This window comes from Ammospiza caudacuta, chromosome 3, assembly GCF_027887145.1.
Source record: "Ammospiza caudacuta isolate bAmmCau1 chromosome 3, bAmmCau1.pri, whole genome shotgun sequence".
Taxonomy (NCBI): Eukaryota; Metazoa; Chordata; class Aves; order Passeriformes; family Passerellidae; genus Ammospiza; species Ammospiza caudacuta.
This window is the reverse complement of record NC_080595.1, coordinates 93,523,708-93,537,512: the sequence shown is the minus strand read 5'-3', so window position 1 is coordinate 93,537,512 and position 13,805 is coordinate 93,523,708. Positions and strand designations below refer to the sequence as shown.

General features: G+C 41.7%; 1 protein-coding gene across 1 annotated transcript in view; it reads left to right on the top strand.

The window, feature by feature from the left end:
• The first annotated feature begins 909 nt into the window (after positions 1–909).
• ZNF292 (zinc finger protein 292) overlaps positions 910–13,805 on the top strand; it is a 52,699-nt gene continuing 39,803 nt past the window's right edge. The window contains exon 1 of the mRNA XM_058801046.1: positions 910–1,065. The gene's annotated coding sequence lies outside the window, so the exon portion shown is untranslated. The remainder of the gene's footprint in view (positions 1,066–13,805) is intronic.

The following is a 13,805-nucleotide window of genomic DNA, read 5'->3' as shown; positions in this document are numbered from 1 at the left end:
AAGGAATCTCCTCAGCTAATTCAGTAGATGCAGGGAAGGACAATGTCCATGACTGGAGCTTGGCACTATTGTGAGTACATCACCAGTGTGTGAGAGGGTGTTTGGCCTAGCATGCAAGGGCAACAAAGCCCTCCAGAACCTCCAGATCTCAACTGCTTCATTTGAGCTGCCAAGCTGCACTTCCCATTTCCAATTACGAAAGCAGGATGATCCAGGTGTGAAGACAACTCAGTGGCATCCTTGAGGCTAACACACTTCCTGCAAAGGAAGAAAGGTGAGGTAATCAACAAGCCACAAAACCTCGGGGGTGTGGGCCACGGCCCGTCCAGAAGTGGCTCACACCATACGGCGGTCTCAAGTGAGAGGAAGGATTGGATGTGACCCTTAGTGCCACGGTCTAGTTGACCTCATGGCGCTCAGTCATTGGCTGGATTCGATGATCTGAGAGGTCTTTCCCAACCTAATTGATTCCGCGATTCTGAACTCAAAGATCAGCGGCCAAACCGGAGCAATCCAGCGCTCCGTCACCCCCCCCCGAGGCCGCCGCCATTTGCGGCCGCTTTGCCGCCAAAACGCGTCGCCGCGCGGGCGGGGGAGGGCCCCGTCACGTGGCCGCGCGGGGGCGCGCCCTGGCGCGCGTGGCGTGGCGTCACGTGAGGCGCGGAGGCCCCGCCCCCTCCCCGGCCCCAGTCCTTTGCGCCGCGGGGGGACGGCGGGCGGTGCGCGCGCGCGCGCGCCGCGCGCTCCCGCGCGTCTCCATCTCCTCCGCACGTGACCCCCCGTCCCTGGAACGTGGCATTGTGTAATCACGTGACCCGGAGCGGAGCGGGGGGAGCCGGGGGAGGCAGGCAGGGAGGAAAGGGGGGCGGGGGGGCTGCGTACGCGACGGAGCGGGGTGCGAAGATGGCGGACGAGGAGGCCGAGCGGGAGAGCGGCGGCCCGGGCGGCGACCTCCTGGAGCTGCGGCGCCTGCGGGAGCGGCTGCTGGAGCTGGAGACGGGGCTGCGGGAGAGCCGCGAGCCGGCCGTGCAGGCGGCCACCGAGTACTGCAAGCAGCTCTGCCAGGTCAGGCCGCCTCTTCCCTTTTCCCTTCCCTTCCTCCGTGCCCTGCCCCCGCCCGCTCCCTCCCCTCCCCGGCGGGGTGTGTGTGTGTGTGTGTGTGTGTGTGTGTGTGTGTGAGAGAGAGAGCGAGCTTGGCCAGGCCGGAGCGTGGGCGCCGGGCGGGACCAGCGCCGCCCCCGCCGCGGGGAACCCGCAGCCGGCGGCCCGGTGCTGCGGCCGGCGCGGGAGGGGAGAGCGGGGACTCGGTGCTCGGGACCCGGCCGGGCGATCGCCGCCGCCGCGCGTTGTGGGCTGAGGCGGAGTGGCCCCCGCGCCCGCTGCCGTTCCGGCCCGGCCCGTAATCCCCATCCCCCGCTTCGCCTCCCCCCGCCCCGGTTCTCGCGGTCTCCAGGCCCCTTTGTTGTGCTCTGCGGCTCGGCTTATCGAAGGGCCCTTTGTTCCTGGCGGTGGCGGACCGGGGGCCCCCCCGTCCCCGTGGCTCCGACACCCCTCCTCCCCTGGGGGCGAAGGGAGGGAGGCGGCGGCCCGGGAGGTGGGGGCTCCGCCGCTCCCCCGAGGGGCCGGCCGGGAGCTGCAGTCCGTCCCGCGTCCCTCGGCGCGGGGCTCCTGCTCTGTGTCCCCTTCCTCCCCCCGCTCCCTTCCCTGTATCCTACTCGGGAGGGATAGTGGAGTTTCTGCCATGCTGGGAAGGTGAGGGTGGTGGTGCTGGTGACAGGTCTGTGGTGTTGCTCCCCGTTTTCTTGCCCTATCAAGGGAGCGCAGTCCCACCTCGGGCGAGGGCTCCCGAGCCGGCACTGTTTGAAGCACCATTGTGTGTAATTATTCAGCCGTCGGGTACAGGCCCGCTTCCCGGAGCTTGGGCTGCTCCTGAGGCAGGGCTTGTATGCAGGTGTTTCTTCTGAGCTGGTGAACCTGCTGAGTATTTGTTCCTAAACAAACTTTGTGGTACTAGCTCCACGGACTGCTAAAAAAGCAGACCATTTTAGTCATATCTATGTCTATACATGGCCTTGATTTCTCTTAGATATCCTTTCTTGGATAGCATTGGGTGCATCCCAGTGTATAAAACAAGTTCTCCAATATTTCAGGCCACAGAAACCGCTACTTGTGTAGCTTTACTTTGTTTAATAGTCTGGCTGGTACAAGTGATAGTGTTTGTTTACACATTACTGTCACCCATTCATGGATGGTCAGGCAAATTATTAAAAGGTGGAATGAGTAAGAGTGAATTCACATGGTTCGTTTGAAATGTGTTTTATTTATTATTTTGTATCTGGTTTGTTAAGGAGTTGATTCTTGGTGGCCATTGTAGCATGCTAATTTCGCATCTGTCGCTTCTGGATTAAACTGGGCTCTACTTCCCACTAACCAGGAAGATTTGCTACTAAATATTTTAAGCATAGTTTTATTTTATGTTGTATATACGGTATTCATATGTCAGGTTTATTTTCCTCTGGTCAAAATTTATCATGTTGTGCCTGGTTAGAATGTCCATGTTGATGCACAGAAACATTGGATTAAGCACAGAGAGATTGGTTTATGTTGGTTCTGATCAGTGTGTTCTGAGTCTATTTTATCTTTGTGTCTACTTTCTTAACTTCTTACACTGAGAGGTGGAAATGTGCCTTTCCTGGCTGCGGCTCGACTTGTGAATGAGCTGTTCATTGAACTGAAGTAGTGTTGGGTAGGTGGGAATGAAGACACCATCCTTGACATGTACAGAGTAGATTACTGATGTCTAAAGCAGATTTATCACTGAAATCGTGGTTGTGTGTTCTTAGCGAGTGGCTTCTAGAGTTGATTGATTGATTTCAAGTTTAACAAGTATGAATATTCTTCTCATTACTTTAATGACTGTTACAAAAGTCCATTGTAAAGCCCAAGTTTACTACGTTTTTTAACCATGCACCTTTTCAAAACAAGTCTCACTAAGCAAATCAGTTGTGTGGAAACTGACATAGAAATCATGCTGTTTTGAAACGAGTTACTCTTCCTTCCATACCAAGATTTATAGTACGGCTGTATCTGTTTTTGCAGCCTGAAGGCTGATGTGTAACTCTGAGGGTTGAGACATGCCATTCAATGTTGAAAGATCCTGCTTTTCAAATTTTGAACAGAGGACTAAACAGATGCTTAATGTATTAAAAAGTGTTGTTATGCAAGCATTTTTGTACTGGTTCAGCAGGCGTCTTTTAAATCTGTTCACCTGTGCTTGTGGTGCCAGAATACTTATCCAGCCTCTTCTGCAGTTTTAATCCTTTATTTGGGCTAACACAAAATAGTATTCGTGATTCAGAGAGTAGGCTTAGCTACTTAGCTTGCACTGCATGACACGAGGTGTAGAAAAACCATGTAATATAAAAGCCAGCTCAGAAATGTCTTCCAAATAACAGTTTAAAGCTATCTGCCATGCTTTCTGGAATCAAGTCTTTGAAAATATATGCATGAAAGAAGGATTTGGTCAAATATATGAAACTGAGAGTTGTTATTTATTATATATATAAATTGAATATATATCACTTATTTATATCTTGGGTCTAGAAGCTCAGTAATGAAGAAATATTTTAGTATTTCTCTCAGTATTTCACATTATTTGTTTTTCCTGCTAGTTTCTACTCATGTAATAACTGCACAGATCTTGTTCTGGTGTCCTTGTTTTGTTTTGCCAGGTGGTCACTGGAGCCCAGCAGTCACCTAGCTTGTTGCCATAAATTAACTTTTATTTTTTTAATGAAGTGGATAACAGTGTTCAAGAAATAAGCTTCATGTCAAATCAAACTGATGAAAGCTAAAGAATGTGCAGTAAAGCGTGGAAAGATCCTTAGGTTCAAAGGCAAATAAAGGATTTAAGTATTCTGCTCTTATTAAATGAAGTGGGAGCTGTATAGCCAAGTCCTTTATCTCGTTTTGAAATACCTCAGTTTGAAATACTTTATTGTTTATAACTCAACAGTGTAGAATAACTATTAAAAACACAGGAAAACCAGACCCTTGTACCTTGACAGAAAATGTTATAGACCTGTTCTCTTGTAAGAATAAAGTTTACTTTGATGTATTTTATATGCCACATTTCATTAGCTATAAATATGTTTGTGTGTTGCTGCTGATTGCTCTGTGAAACAGTGCAATTATTCTTAAATTTTAAGGGGATTATAGACTGGACTGTAAATCTGTACTAGATCTGTGTGATTGTAGTTCTGTTCTCCCTTGTCAGCCTGCAATAGAGAGCATTATTTTCATTGTTATCAAGTGGAATTCACATCCATGTGGGTGTATGTAAAATGATTTTTTAATTGTGATTTGTGCTCTTCCTTTGCAATTCGATAATGAGCAAATCCTTGAGAAACAATTATGTTTTCACAAACTGTATGAGTGCAGACTGTGGCTGACAAAACAAGTGTCTTCAGTTGTAGTGACTAAAACTTGCAAGTGTAAATTTTGCAAGAATTCAGAATGATCTGAAGAAGATTGCTCTTCTTGTCACCGTGTGGTGGCTGATTCAATTATTTTCAGACTTGGCTCTTAAAGGTGACCAGTTGTTTATATTCAGTTGGAGAAGACCAAAATGTGTGCCCAGGTTTTTGTGCTTGAGAGCTAGGTGAATGTACTGCTGGTGGGTATATCAGAGCTCCTCACTATGGGCTATGTTCCCTTCCAGTTGTCACTACACAGTGTGCCCCTTTTTTAAAAAATTTATTTTGTATAAATAAAAACAGATTGCAGACTGGTAACAAATTTTCTGTTGTCACCAGGTGGTTGTGAAATCTTTGTGGTGCTTCTACCTCTTCTGACTGTTTTTCTGTAGTTGACATGTTTTGAGTCTTCCCTCCTTTGTTATTTTGACACTTCATTTCTTTCCTGAATCTGCTTCTAAGGGTTGGGGTTTTTCTCTCCTGCTGTACTTTGTGGTACAAATTCTCCAAAAGTGTAAAGCAGTTTGGTTCGTTCTACTAATGTGCAAGTCGTGAGCATAAAGTGGCCTGTATTATAAGCATAAGATACAATTTGGATGGTTGTGTGGCCTTTCCTCAATACCTTTAAATGCATTTTTGGTTCATTTCTTGATTGTCTTATGTCTGCCTGTTATGAAAAAGATGTGTTAAAAGTGTGCTTAGCTGTTAGTAGACACATTAATATCCTTCTAGTGTTGGCAGTTTACCCAGTAGTAACCTTGAATATTCTTAACACTAGTAGCAGAAAAGGTGTAATGATGACAGGGAAATGGAGGGGGTAATAAAAATTTTGGGGTATTTTAAAAGATACCCTAAAACTTCTTATAAAGAAAAATTGTTTTTAACTGCTCTGCCTGTACAGTTTGTTCCTACTGCTTTAAGCTGATTTTTACTGTGTGTTGAGGTTCATGTGAGGTATTGGGACCTTAAGGTCTTACCCTGTTTTTGGGTGTGCTGTCATGCTAGAGTAGATCTTGGTAATATTTGGGGATCTATAATCTAAGATGTCCTTCCTAAAAGCAGACCTGCATGTCTCTACATAAAACCCTTTTTATTATTATTATTACATATTTGTAATCACTGTATAGTACAGGTTTCTGCTAATTATTTGTTTCTGTTGGAGGTTAGGCTTATGTTTTCTCTTACAAATTCTCCTGTTAATCTTACTATAATTGGCATTCAGTTTTTATACCTCACAGACTTGACAGCTTTCTGGTGCTGTCACCCTCTTCAGCTGTCATTGTCTTCCTCACTTTTAATCTCTGTATTCTCAACTTCCTCTTCAGACACCAGATGACAGAAATAATCTTCAGTTCTATACATAAAATCTGAAATAAAGCATTTCTTAAACCTTTTACCTAGATGCTCTGGATTTATCCAAACCTAGAGTCTGTCTTAATCTAGTGACAAGGAAGTGTTTCAGTAGGCTGCTTTATTTTTTCCTGCAGGAGTTAGAGATCCCTTGCCAGGAGTAATTCTGTGTCTAAAGACTTCAAGAGCCTTTGAAGGATGTTTTTTGCTATTTCATTGAACACCTGCAGTTGTGATGTGACCATAAGATTAGCGTTCACTGATGGTGAGAAGCACCACCAGCAAAACATCAGGTGCCTTTTTAATATAAGTAAGACATTTCCTGTTTTGTTAATATCCTACCTGATTTCTTACTCCAGACAACTTTAATCAAACTCTTCACTGAGTGGATAGGTAGGTATCCATCTTAGATTTTGTTTAGCTCAACAGACATGATACAGGCACAAACTGATGGAATTTAATTGTTAGTAAGTTGATATTTTTGGAGCTTTCAGTTCAATTATGCCCTGTCTAATCAAGTATGTCTCTCTTCTTTTGGGTATGCTTCCACTTTCAGTAGAAAGTGTTTTCTGTTGAGTCCAGTGAGGGATTTTTACACTGAGGTAACACTTAAAAGTTTATGTTACTATGTTTCTATCTTTTTTCATTTCCTATTTCCTATTCCATTTTCTTACTTCCTATTTTTTTGTAAATACATTACCACAAGTGCAAGATTACCATTATAATTTCCAGTACCTTTGATTTTACTTTCATACCTGTGACCTCTAGATGTTCTGGTATTCAGGGAGAGATGTACAGCTGCCAGAAATAGCAAGGAATCTGCTAAAATATAGTGCATCACACAGATTCCCAAATGCATGAAGAGAAACACCTGCCACCACTGTGTCATCATGCAGACTTTCAGCTGCATCACTGTGAGACCTGACATGTCAAACAGTCACATTATCTCTTTGGATGGATAGAAGCAAAACCTCCTGATTTTTTTTTTTTCTTTTTAACTAAACTGCATGGAGTTAGGGAAATTGTCTTGCTTTCAAATAAAACAGTAAATGTACCTATCCAGTTAAAATGTGCGTAATACATTTTTAGAAGAAAGCACCCTTGCTGTTTAGGGTAAATCTGATGAGTGAACATAAATGTTCTAATCCTTGTCCTCAATAATGGCATCAAGCCCCAGCATCATACTAGATTGGAGCTGGTCTTTGTTAGAACTGTTGAGATCTGTACTAGAAGGTTTTATTAATAGATTTTCCTGTATTGAAATAAGCCAGCTAGACCATGATTCCAAAGCAGCATTGATTATTGATAGGCCATAGCTACAAATGCTTGTTTAATCTGTTCTCAAAACTATCCATTGAAGAAGATTAAAAAAAGCTCTCTGCATAATATTAGGTCTGTGCTTTTTGCATTGGTTAACAACTTAATGTGTCAGTTCAGTTTTCTTTGCCTTCAATAATTTCTTCTGGCCGCTCTTGCAGTATAACTTAATATCTTGTTGCAGCTTAAGACTATTGTGATTTATTGTATCCCATGTAGATAACGAAAAGTAGCATATTCTCTTTCTGTTGGAAGCAGCTCTTATATTTTCAATGCTATTTTCAGTTATTTTCTACTTTTTACTTTTGAGAACAGTTTTTGCAGTTCTTGATGTTATTTTTTTCCTATTTTCCTCTTTCCTTTTTGCTTTGTTGCTATGTCTTTGGAACATATGGGATTTTTTTAGTTTTTAATTGCAGGGAAGGTAGTAATCTAATAAGAATTTGGTAAGAAAGTGACAGTCTATCTAAGACTCAGGATTTAACTTAAAACGTTTCTCCTTCCGAGTACAAATATTAAAGAGAAAAGTGATAGTTCTATGAAGCTAACAAATTAAGGCTGTTAAGAACGTGCAAAACGTAGATGGAGGGATAAATATTACTAAAACTTCAGCATGTTGACAAAAGCTCATCTCTCCATGTAAGTTCAGCAAATAGATACTTAGTGTCATAGTTACCCTGATGCACATATTTTGTGGAGTTAAGTTACTTGATGCTTTTACTGAAGTTGCAGAGAAAACCCCTTCTGTCAGCAAACCACCATTTCTCTAGGAAACACTTCTAGTGAAAAGTTAATACTCAGAGGTCAAACATTTTTAATTGGTGTCTTTTAAAGGCCTCCATGCATATCCTTGCACAAGTATAATACAGTGTGTTTATTTCTATAGTTTTCAAGAGGGAAACTAGCCTGAGGTTCTTAGGCCACCAGCTTCTTTGCAATGATGATGTATAACAATTTGCAAATTTTAGTTTAAATAACAGGTAAACAGTATGGCTTGAAACGGTCTTTTGAGAGAGCATTTCCCATTTTATTAGGTCTGTGCTTTTTGCATTGGTTAACAACTTAATGTGTCATGTTTTGGGAAGTATGCAAGTCTTTTTTTGAGGTATGAAATATTTTTTTGTGTTTATTCTTCCAAATATACGTTAAATACAACTCCAGGGTATTATTTCTCAGGTCTTTCATCTCTAAGGATGAAGTACACTGCTTTCATTTGTGAAGAGTTAATCTAATAATACCTTGTACTTGGCAAAGACTTTCAGAAAGAAGATATATGTAATGTCAAAAAAGCAGTGGAGCTTTATAAAACTGTTCTCTGAAAGTAGACCTGATCCAGTTGGTAATTGGACCAAACTTGCAAAAACATGTGCCTGTTTTTGGTGAAAATAGTTTGGTCAAATGTCTCTTCCATCTTCTCTTCTGTTACTGTTGTACAGTCTTCTGGTATACAGTATTTCTAGCTTTGTGATTTCTTGTATGTAGGTAAAGTAAACTAAACATTCATTAGAGAAATAGGAAAATCCTGTGCTAACTAATGTAGCTCTCACTTGACTATTACTCATTCTGAACCAGTCATACAGTTCATACAGTAGGAACTCATGTTATACAGACCACTACCAAAGCTCCATCCACCTTCAAACACTGACTCCTGGTGTTCCTTCTCTCCTAACTGCTGGATAGGTGCATTTGCTGCTTTGAGAACCTTAACTCCCTGAAGTAAAATCTTTAGGATAAAGACCAGTCTTTATTTGTAACTCTCTGTTTTCTTTTGGATGAATAGAGCAGTTTTCATTTGAGCTGGTGTAGCATTCTCAGTGTCCTGTATATAAAAAAAAAAAAAACCAGATTCGGGAAGGATTCCTCTTCTGTTTTTCAGAATGATGGAGAGAATGGGTTCTGTCAAGTAGACAAATCCTGTTTGGTGTTTGTATATCTAACAGACCAAATAATTGTTTCAGTGAATTGGTAAAGTACATTCAGTGATCAGGCATTAAATCATGAATAAGGAGTTCCTCAGTCTTGTGATTCATAGAGTGTTAGGGGGTTGGAATGAAACTTTAAGATCATCTAGTCTTAACCCCCCCTTGCCATGGGCAGGGACACCTCCTACGAGAACAGGTTGCTCAAGGCCTTATTCAGCCTGGCTTTGAACAGTGCCAGGTTTGTGGCATCCACATCCTTCCTGGGCAGCCTGTTCCAGTGTTTCATTGCCCTCACAATAAAGAATTTCTTCCTAATACTTAACCTAAACATTCCTGATTTCACTGTGTACCCGTTACTTCTTGTGCTATCACTACAGTTCCTGATCATGAGTCTCTCTGGATTCCCTGTAGGCCCCTTCGGATACTGGAAGGTTGCTATGAGGTTTCCACACAACCTTCTCTTCTCCAGGCTGATCGCCCCAATTTCTCAGCCTGTGTTCATAGGGAAGCGCTCCAGTCCTCTTGTCAACTTCATGGCCCTGAACTCTAACAATTGCTCTCACAATTCCATGTCCTTCTTATGTTGGGAACCCAGAATTGGATGCAGTACTGTAGATGGGGTCCCACAAGAGCAGAATAAAGGGGAAGAATCACCTCCTTTACCCTGCTGGCTCATGCTCCTTTTGATGCAGCTCAGGATTCCATCTGGCTTTCTGGGCTGTGAGCTCGCCCTGCTGGCTCATGGTGTCTTTCTTCACCCATCGCACCCAAGTATTTCTCTGCAGGGCTGCTCCCAGTGATTTCTCTGCCCAGCCTGTCGGTGTGTCTGGGATTGCGCTGACTCAGGTGTAGAGCCTTGCACCAATAGCACCTCTGAGCTCCATGAGGTTTGCACAGCCCTCACCTCCATCCTGTCAGGGTCCCTCTGGGTGGCATCCCTTCCCTCCAGCATGTTGGCTTCACCACACAGCTTGGTGTCGTCAGCAAATGTGCCGAGGGAGCGCTTGGTCCCACTTTCCCTGTCACCAGCAAAGGTGTTCAGTCAGCCCCAGCACTGACCCCTGAGGGGCACCGCTGGTCTCATGTGGACAATGAGCCTTTGACCAAAACTCTTTGCTGTGGCCATACAGCCAGTTCTTTATCCACAGTGTGGTCCATCCATCCAATCCATGCCTCTCCAGTTTGGAACCAAGCAGGTCAGTGCAGCAGAGCATCAAACACTCCTGAAGTCCACATTGCTCTGCCCCTATCCACCAGTGCTGGTCCTGTCATAGAGCGCTTGTTTCAGGAGCCTGTGGTGATATACAGGTTTTTAATACAGGGAACACAAGGATAGGTACAAGTAGAGAGAAAATGTTCAGAATCACAAAAGACACAATCTGAACTTCTTTATTTTTTTTTAATTGTTGGAGGGTTGGTCTTATGAAGAGAATTGTTGGGATAAAAAGTAATTTCTGTTTATGAATCTGTAATAGTTAAGACGATAAAACTTCATAATCCCCATTCTGCAGACTGGGAACTTGCATAATGTTTTTGGTGAAACTTGTGCAGTGACTGAACTCTGCTTTTGGATACCCAGCCAGAATTGGTCATCATGTCAGTGTGACAGCAGGAACTCAGAGTTCTGCTCAGGTTTGTCAACATATTCAGGAGAAAGTGTGGCCTTGGTTCCTCTCCTTTTCCACATGTGGACATAGTGACAGTACTGTGACAACTGGTAAAAGGACAGTGGTGGTTATTAGACACAGTGTGGTAGATGTTGCCTTGTTCTTTCACTGGAAATATCAATCAGATGGAAGGCATCTGCCAATTTGACAGTGCTGAGTAGACAAGTTTAAAATAGCAATTGAGTAATCTCTCTATTGAGGATGAAGATTATCAGTTGTCATCACAATTAAAAGGTCAGTGGGAGAAGTTGATAAAGATGGCTAATGCAAAAATGTAATCTAGTTGGACTATAGAAGTATTGTAATGTCTCATTTCACTTGTTGAGAGAGCAAGTTTAAGTCACCTATGTTGCAGGAAATGTACATATTTCCAGATTAGACACAGTTATTTCTGCCTGTCTTCCTGTTTTTAATCTGCCCATATGCCAGTCTGATAGTTAAAAGAATAGGTAAATTAGATTTCCTGGCAGTGGATAAAAGTTTACTGTAATGAACATCCCGCCACATTCATGAAATGCTTGTTTAATAGCCAACTGCTGAATGCTCTTTTTAAGTAAACAGACTAAAATATGAGTGTTGGGATGACAACACTGAATTGAGACATGATTGAATATCTGAATAGAGAGAAATGTAGCCTAGAACTATAGCAAGTTCACTTATGTTAGGATGCAAGAGAGAAATTTGATACCAATGACCCAATCGGAAAGAGCCTGTTAAATGCAAAATGTTGAAAGATTAAAGGCAAACCTAAAGAATGGTAATTTCTGTTACTGTATGTGGCAAAGCATGAGGCTTAATGAAATTGTTTGCTGGTGTTTTAAATAACTTTATTTGTTCTAAAATAGTTTATGGATGTAACCAGAGGCTCTCCATACATTTTCTAGGTTTTTCTAGGTCTTTTTCTAAAACTAGCTGGGATTTGAATTCTAAGCAAAATAATGCCTAAAAAATAAGAGGACAAATAGCACCAAGGTAATTTTGCTTTTACCTCTTTCAGTTTAATAATTAGCAAGCTGAACACCTTCACTATGTGTTCGGCATGCCCAGATGAAAAACATGCAAATTGCTTGTGCATTTTAACTTATATTGGGGGAGAGAAATATCTGTCAATTAAGAGAAGGTTCTGTGTTTAGTAATTAACTTTCAGTGGTCTCCCTTTCCTGTGGGGTTTTTTTTTTAACTTGCTGGGTGATGGTATATGACGTAATTACTTATGAGAGTTGTAGTAGAGCCCCACAAGCTGTTCTTCTATTTCTGCTTCTGTAGTTGCTGTAGTTGCTGAGGTGCTTTTTTTCAAACCTTCCTCTAAGATAGACTTTGTCTTAAAAATATAAACACATTTTCCAACAGCATAGTTAGATCTCTTGGTTTTGTATCTGTAAATTGAGGGTAGTGGGTACTTGCCCTTACACAGTTATATGCATTAGAGAACAAACCTGAGATTTTGTTGTTGTTGTTGTTGTTACGTTATCTGCCTAGTGATGTATAACTAATGGATTAGAAGCATGGCTAACTTTTTATGTTTGTGTGCCAAAGAGTTGGGGTGCTAATGTTCCTAAAAACTGAATTGTAATAATAGTTTTAAAAAAATCCTCAAGAAGTTGATTAAGAAACTTACCTTTAAGATTATGACACGGATTCTTCCCACAGTCTGTCTTAGCTCAGAGATGTACAACCCTGAGAGTTACTGGAAAGGAGTTGTAAGAAGTCATCAAGGTCATTTACACCTTAGGTGGTGTAAATATGTATAGGGAGAGCAGAGGGGAGTTCACATACTCAGTGCACTCTTCCATTTTCAGAGTCATTGAAATCTGTTTAGTAATTGCATATTGATGGTAATTAGAGCTGCAGTGAGTTTTATTTAAAAAAAAATCCACAGAAGTGACCTAAGTAGAAGTGGTTATTTGAGGCAAATCTGTTTAGGCAAGAGTTAAAAAGCAGCTAATGGTAATTCTTACTAACTTTCTATGTTTGTTCAACTTTGATATCTTCTAATTTTGTGGAATGATAAACAACATAATGTGTAGTTATGTTACAAGCTACTGAATATATGTATGAATGTGTAGTGCTTGAACAGACTGAGAAAATGAATCATTCATTGCAGGGTAGTTGGTTACGTTTACTGGATTTCAAAAGTATTCTAATTCTTTCTAACAAATCAAAATTAGTCAGCAAGTAGTGTCAGTTCTTTAACAATTACCTGTTCTCTCTTTGTATTCTGAACTTACTTGTTGTCTCTAAAAAGTCTCCAGGGAGGATAGCTTTCCTAAAGTATTAACAGAGGAATGAGTTACTGCATGTCTTGGTTTTTTGCTGTTTCTGTGAAGCTCCTTTTCCTTTTCTGATGGAGCTTGAACATAAAACCTAGATGTGTATTAATTTTTCCAGTTAATTTTTCCAGTTTCACCACAAAAAAAAAGTTCAGTTATAGATCAGTTATTTCTTTGTCTTCTGGTTTGATAGGCAAGATTTTAGATTTACTTGATCAGTCTGAGAACAAAAAAAATTAAGAGGATGATGGGGGGAGAATGTTTATTAAAAAAAGGCTTGTAGATGGGTGGAGTTTTGAAACACTTTTATGGATTACCTTTAAAACTGTTCAGGAAACTAGTACTTGAAGGTATTTGAGCTCATGTTTTGTTTAGATAACACCAAAAAAAATCAGTTCTTATTAAGTGATGGGTATCTATATCACAGAGTGCATACCTGTGTATCTGGGTTCTGAAGGTACCAGTAATAAAAACCAGTGCTGCCTTGTAGATGGTACTTCAAATACATGGGTGAACAGAACTTGGGTGGACTAGTTTTTTGCCTGTGAAAAGAGAAACACTTATACAGACAAGAGTATGAAAACATAGCTGCTCATACAGTCTAACAAAACTTGCTTTTAGTGTTCTGAAATTCTCTCTTCAGTAGATGAATGAGACAGGGGTTGAAAGAACAGTTTTAGAAGTGTGAGCCGAAGGAGTGAGTTCCTGTATGTTAATACCCTGGATCAGACACAGGGTTTGCTTTGAAAGTGATCTGATCATCCCTGTTAGCACACTTCTTTCTGCGTTGTGGAACAGTGTAGT